At 39.9% G+C, this 7,124-nt stretch overlaps 1 pseudogene; it reads right to left on the reverse strand.

The window, feature by feature from the left end:
* Positions 1 to 1,822: 1,822 nt before the first annotated feature.
* LOC138076674 (large ribosomal subunit protein eL34-like) lies at positions 1,823 to 2,174 on the reverse strand (annotated as a pseudogene).
* Positions 2,175 to 7,124: the final 4,950 nt, after the last annotated feature.

Raw genomic sequence — 7,124 nt, forward strand, 5'->3', positions numbered from 1 at the left:
TAAAAATTTAACCTATCTAGAATTTTAAGGTGTGAAAAAAAAATCTACTTTAAATGGCTGTCCAGTTCTCTCAAAGTATTTACTGAAAATTCTGTTCTTTTCACATCTATTTATGCTGAAACTGTTACTACTTTTATATTTGGATCAATTTCTGGAATGGTATTCAATTCCACTTAATTGTCTGCCCTTGCTAGTACCAATACCATAATGATTTGAAAATTATGTTTCGGTGTTTTTTCCCCTTTCCTGTAATAGCCAGGCAAACGAGGCCTGTGTGGCCTCACCTGCTTCCTGGCAATGAGACTAGGTATAGCCATTTATTTTTGGATAGAATCTTCACCTTTATGAATCAACATTGTAGCCTAAGATTGAAGTCAAGGAAACCTGAAGTGCAACTTCCATTTCAAAAGTGAACTCAAAGGGAATAGTCCTTGTGCGCTCCACAGCCTCACCCTATCTCTACAACTTTGGTCAGTCGCTCAGTTGTGATGAACTCTTTGTGACCCCATGGACTGTCGTCCACCAAGTGCCTCTCTCCGTGGAATTTTCCAGGCAAGAATACTGGAGTGGGTTGCCATTTTCTATTCCAGGGGATTTTCCTGACCCAGGGATCGAACCTGCATCTCTTGAGTCTCCTGCACTAGCAGGCGGATTCTTTACCACTGGGCCACCTGGGAAGCCCACCTCCAACTTAGTGACGATCTATCTGTACTTCCCAAAAGGCCATCTGCTTTCTCAAGAAAGAGAATTACAGGCATTTCTTATTCTTTTTTTTAATAGCCAACAATATTTATTATAAACTTCAAAGTTGCTAACAGACTATCTCCTTCGTTCTCACCACAAAAACAAGTGATAACTATGTGACAAGATAGAGAGGTTAGCTAACACACTGTTGGCAATCATACTGCAACATATGTCTATCAAATCAACAAATTATACAACTTAAACTAATACAAAGTTATGTCAGTTATATATAAAGTATTAATGAATTGTGCTGAGTTCTTTTGATATAAGAAACATTTAAAATTATTTCAATGTGACTTTGTAAATTGATATTATATTTCCCAAGCTAATTAATATTTAAGAATATATTATTAAACTATTAAACTAAGAAACAACACACATTAAATGTAGAAAAATATTTCCCAGAGTAACCACAAGAGGTAATAATTGATTGCATGACTTGAAGGCTGTTCTTTAGCCTGAGATTCTGACTTGAAATTCTGAGTAAAGTCAAGATTCTTTGGATTCTTGGATTGGATTATTTTTGAATCCAAATTAACTTGATAAAGTCAAGTTGAAATCCCTCCTAAATAACAGTTCTATTCAAGGGATTCAAAATTTCAGGAATTAACTGTCAGTTTCAACCTTTTCTTAACAGAAAAATTGCTAATTGATGAATTGCTATTTTGTTTTTATTCTTAGTATGTTTCCAACAGTAATAATCACCAGGATGGCCACCCACCACTGAGTGACAAAAGCAAACAAAACCATATACACACACACACACACTCTCACAAAAACAAAAATAGAAAAAACCCAAACTTTAAAAATGTGGTATTGTGGTAGAAATCACACATTTGTGACTATGTCTGCCCCTTTTATGTTTTACCTGGTTCCTAACACTGCTATAGGTTGCCCTATATTCGTTTTTCATTAAATTTGTTAATTTTTAGGAGATGAAAAAGAGTCAGTCTACCAGCTTTAATCATATATCATTAAGCCTTAGGTAAAAACATATTTATAAGCAATTATCAAAATTTTAAGGTGTGTCTCCACAAAATAATATATATATATTTTTTACTCATAAATGGTTCATTTTTTATTTGGCTTTCTGACTCTGTGCTTGTGTTTTCAATACTTTCATAATGATCTTCTGCTCTTCAATGAGGAAAGCGTGCTTGATCCTGTGGCGGACACATTTAGCATACATGGAACCACCATATGCTCGGGTGACGTTTCTTTGTTTTAGACAACCTCATGAGAACTTTTGGTCTCACAGCACGAACGCCTCTAAGTCGGCCTGGGCACACACCACATGCAGATTTTGGGGCTTTCCCAACCTTCTTGGTATAAAGGTAAACAATTCTATTACCAGGGGTTCGGGACAGCCTGGTTTTGTTAGAGGCTGTATTGTAGGACAGCCTACGACAGTACGTCAGACACTGCACCATCCTGAATGGCTCTAGATGCTGTCCCCGGAAAAGCAAAAGAATATTTTAAATCTTAAATGTATGTCCACTCTTGTATTAGTATCTTTTTTTTTTTTTTTTTTTTACCATGCTGGGTCTTTGTTGCTGCATGCATGCGTTCTCTAGTTGTGAACGGGGACTACTCTCGAGTTGCAATGCGAGGGCTTCTCACCGAGGTTACTTCTCTTACTGCAGAGGACTGACTCTAGGGTGCTTGGGCTTCATTAGCTGCAGCTTCTGGGCTCTAGAGTGTGGGTTCAGCAGTTGTGGTGGAGAGGCTTAGTTGCTCTGTATGTGGAATCTCCCTAGACCAGTGATCAAACCTGTGTCCTCGCATTGGCGGACAGATTCGTCACCACTGGACCAACAGGGAAGTCCTTGTATCAGTATCTTTTACCACTAAAAGACTTTTTCTCTCAGCTTGCAACTCAATTGTCTTTTAAACTTTTTATTCTGTATTGGGGTATAGCTAATTAACAATGTTGTGATAGTTTCAGGTGAAGAGTGAAGGGACTCATCCATACATATCCATGTATCCATTCTCCCCCAAACTCCCCTCCCATCCAGGCTGCCACATAATATTGAGCAGAGTTCCATGTGCTATAAGTAGGTCCTTGTTGGCTATCCATTTTAAATATAGCAGTGGGTACATGTCCATCCCAAACTCCCTAACTATCTGTTCCCTACATCCTTCCCCTCCCCACACCCCAAGGCAAACATAAGTTCATTCTCTAAGTCTGTGTCTGTTTCTGTTGATTTGTATCATTTAAGATTCCACATATAAGGGATGTCATACCATATATCTCCTTCTCTGTCTGACTTACTTCACTCAGTATTATACTCTTAGGTCCATCAATGTTGCTGCTGCTGCTGCTGCTGCTAAGTCACTTCAGTTGTGACCAACTCTGTGCGACCCCATAGACGGCAGCCCACCAGGTTCTGCCGTCCCTGGGATTCTCCAGGCAAGAACACTGGAGTGGGTTGCCATTTCCTTCTCCAATGCATGAAAGTCAAAAGTGAAAGTGAAGTCGCTCAGTCGTGTCCGACTCTTGGTGACCCCATGGACTGCAGCCTACCAGGCTCCTCTGTCCATGGGATTTTCCAGGCAAGAGTACTGGAGTGGGGTGCCATTGCCTTCTCCAATGTTGCTGCAGATGGCATTATTTCATTATTTTTAATGGCTGAGTAATATTCCATTGTGTACCACATCTCCTTTATCCATTCCTCTATGGATGGGCATTTAGGTTTCTTCCATGTTTTTGGCTATTGGAAACAGTGCTGTAATGAACACTGGGGGTGCATGAATCCTTTCAGATATTTTTCTCCAGATATATGCACAGGATTGCAAGGTCATATGGCAGCTCTATTTTGTTTTTTAAGGAACCTCCATACTGTTCTCCATAGCGGCTGTACCAATTTACATTTCCACCAACAGTGTAGGAGGGTTCCCTTCTCTCCACACCCTCTCTAGCATTTATTACGCATTTTTTGATGATAGCCATTTTGGCTGCTGTACCACTAAAAACTTTAAAAATAGAAAACTAAATTGAGAAAGATTTATACTGGCCAAGCCAACTTCATAGCAAATTACTAAATAGCCACATTGCAGAGTGGAAAAGATTCATGTTGGTGTTGGTTAAAAAAAAAAAAAAATCACTGCCCAAGTGCATAATGAAATGATCAATAACTGTTTTAAAATCCTTTTAACATGACATTAAAAATAATCTCAAAGTCAACAAAGAAAGCCTTGGTAAACTTTTAATACTTGAAGTTACTGGGAAAATTCATGCGGTCATTATTTTGGTTGCACCTGGTCTTTGTTGCTGCACGTGGCAAGCAGGGGCTACTCTTCATTGCCGTGCTTGCGCTTCTCACGGTGGTGCATTCCCTTGTTGTGGAGTATGGGTTTCAGTAGTTGCAGCATGTGGGCTCAACAGTCGTGGCCAGAGGGCTGAACTGTTTCACAGCATGCAAGATCTTCCTTGACCAGGGATCAAACTCAGGTCCCCTGCACGGACAGGTGGATTCTTAACCAGTGGATGACCAGGGAAGTCCACACATGAAATCTTTTGAATATTCCTGTTAACCCCATTTCTTTCATGTTGTATACCTGTTATTCACTTATAGGACACAATTGCATCACCAAATATGCTATAGTATTAATAACCACATTATCACATTATCCTTTATCAAGGATTTATATGGCTTATTCAGTTCTCTTATTTCAAAATCATTCTCAATTCTTAAAAATCAAAAGGATGTGATTCCTTGATGGCTCAGCAGGTAAAGAATCCACCTGCAATGCAGGAGACACAGGAGATGCAGGTTTGAATCCTGGGTCAGGAAGATCCCCTGGAGGAGGAAATGGCAACCCACTCCAGTGTTCTTCCCTATAAAATCCCAAGGACAGAGCCTGGTGGGTTACAGTCCATGGGGTTGCAGTGTCAGACATGACTGAGCTACTTAGACACATGGTATATATATATATATATATAAAAAAAAGCAGGATACATTGTATGTGTATGTGTGCTAGTGAGGTTTTCATTGTTGCTAAAAAACCCACTGAAGCTGGCTTAATGGCAGTAGTGTAAAAGGACTTTAATGAAGGTTCAGAATCAGAGGTTCTGTTCTATATAGTTTTGTACAGTAAGAACAGAGCTCATTGAAAGAATTAAAGACAGGAAAATGTGGACAAGACATAGACTGGGACACCTGCATAAATCAGAATAAACAAACCATTAAAACTAGTTGCCTACCTTCTCTGAATCCCTGCTTTAAACATCTTGGAGGGATTAGCTTTCATTTGGCATGCTGAGACTAGCAAAGGAGTTATTTTTCGACCCTTAATTATAAAGCTTTTTTTATCCTTGGCACACTAAAGCACCTAGTCATTGGAAGGACACTACCTCCCAGACCTATAGGAGCTCAAAAGTTTTATTCCTATCTTTAAAAAAGCTGACATATTGCTGGCTTCCATGACGCAGTGGAGAACAGACAGTTCATAGTAAGCACTTTGGAGAGTTAATACTATAGCATATTCGGTGATGCAATTGTGTCGAGGGTGTTATTGTGAGGCAGGCAGGCAACCCTGAGAACTCAAAACAATCAAGCTAACTCAAACAATGGGTAGAAACTTGTGAGATAGAGGAAGGAAATTCCAGGCACAGCAGTCAATTGAGTAAGACAGAATATGACCTTTTTGGAAACCAGCAAAGGTAGGTGGGTTTCACATGTGCAACTCCAAATGGCAGGGGTTATTTAGGTGGACTACATAGGCACTAGCTGGAGTACTCCGGGTTGGGCTGAACCTCACAGGTAGTGGAGTTTCCTGCTCAAAGCAGCACTAAACACGAGTCATTAGAACTCTGAAGGGTCAAGTAAGGCCTGCGCCTAGCACAGTGCCTGGCAGTTATTTCTTCCATTTTCTTTCAAGCCTTTTGTTAAGCAGCAGTTATCAGCACCTCTATCTAGTTTGGGGGACTGAGCTGTTTAGATAAGCAAGATGGGTAAGGGTGAGCAGGTTTTGAGAGTGTTAGCATGTGGTTGAAATGATGCGATACAGGCAGCTATGGAAGGAAAGACAGTAAGTGACTAAGGGACGAGTTGGAACCTCAGGTCTAAATAAGGCCAACAGGAAAAAGTAGATGGCAGGTGACACACTGGAGTCGAAACTTTTAAGATGGGTATGGTGACAGGCGGTGATTAACTCAAGAGAATTGTCATAGGAGTGGACTGCAATTAAAGTGAAGGCCAGCTGAGCTCAAAGTGATTAACAATGCATCCAGGTGATGAAACCGACCTAACCTATCATAGAACGTATGATAAACAGTGAGTTCTAGATGCCAAAATCCTCAGTGAATGTGGGCGATATAATCTAGACGTGGGGCCGAGATTAGTAAGAATTGAGTGTGGTCTTGCTGGAGTATCTGAAAGCTCAAGTGGAACATGTTGTGAGGTTGGAAAAGGGTGAGGCTAGCAGTGGGTGAACTCCCCTGCGATGGAGATGTCTGGAAATAGTGTGACTTAAGAATCACAGCAAAAGAGCTCTTTTAAAGTCAAGTTGGTTTCATTTAAAGGCAACATTTCCCCAAACTAAACTCAGTCCTGAATGGCTTTCCTGATGTGAATAGCATTTTCGTTATTACCCTTACATTCTTTAAATCACTTAATGTTTTTCTTTACGTATTAAATGTTGCATCAGAAAACATTCTCACGTATTTTTGCATACCACCTAAAACCGAGTACCAATAATGGCATACAGGACTGTAAATATGGTACACTTTGGAAATAATATCAAGGAAATGAATTGAGTTGCTGCTAATGTAAACCTGTTCTTCTCTACCAGTCCAGTGCCCTGGACCAAAGTATTTCAGGATCATTACCTCACACTAGAACTAGTCTCTTTTCTTCCTTAAGCCACTGTCTTCCTAATCTCTATTTACACAGCTGTGTTTCTAAAGTACCAATCTTACCCTAGCTCCCCAACATCCTTTCAGTAACTTTTTATTGCCTACAGTAAACTTCCTGAAACAGAGCCATTAAGGAAACCCATTGTAGTCTCTACCTAGTGCTTCTGGACCTATTACTGCTCGATGCTGGACACAGATTGGGTAGGCCATGTATGCTAAGTGCAATTTAGCACTTTAAGACTTATTCAACCAGGAATCAAGTTAACCACGATTCCTTATTTCTGGCCACCTATTATCAGCCCACAAATGGAAGTCTACTTTCCATGTTTACTTCAGGATTTTATATATACAGTTCAGTTTATACTCAAGACTCAAAGGATACTTTAAATAGGGAAATGGAAGAGGGAAGTGAGGAGTCCTGACACACTTTCCTCCATGTAAGGCAAACATTCAACATTTGAAAAGTTTACTGAAAACTTTTATTGTAATCAAAAAGTGACATAACAGGGTTGTAATGAATTCA

Source organism: Capricornis sumatraensis, chromosome 3 (genome assembly GCF_032405125.1).
Source record: "Capricornis sumatraensis isolate serow.1 chromosome 3, serow.2, whole genome shotgun sequence".
NCBI classification, from domain to species: Eukaryota; Metazoa; Chordata; class Mammalia; order Artiodactyla; family Bovidae; genus Capricornis; species Capricornis sumatraensis.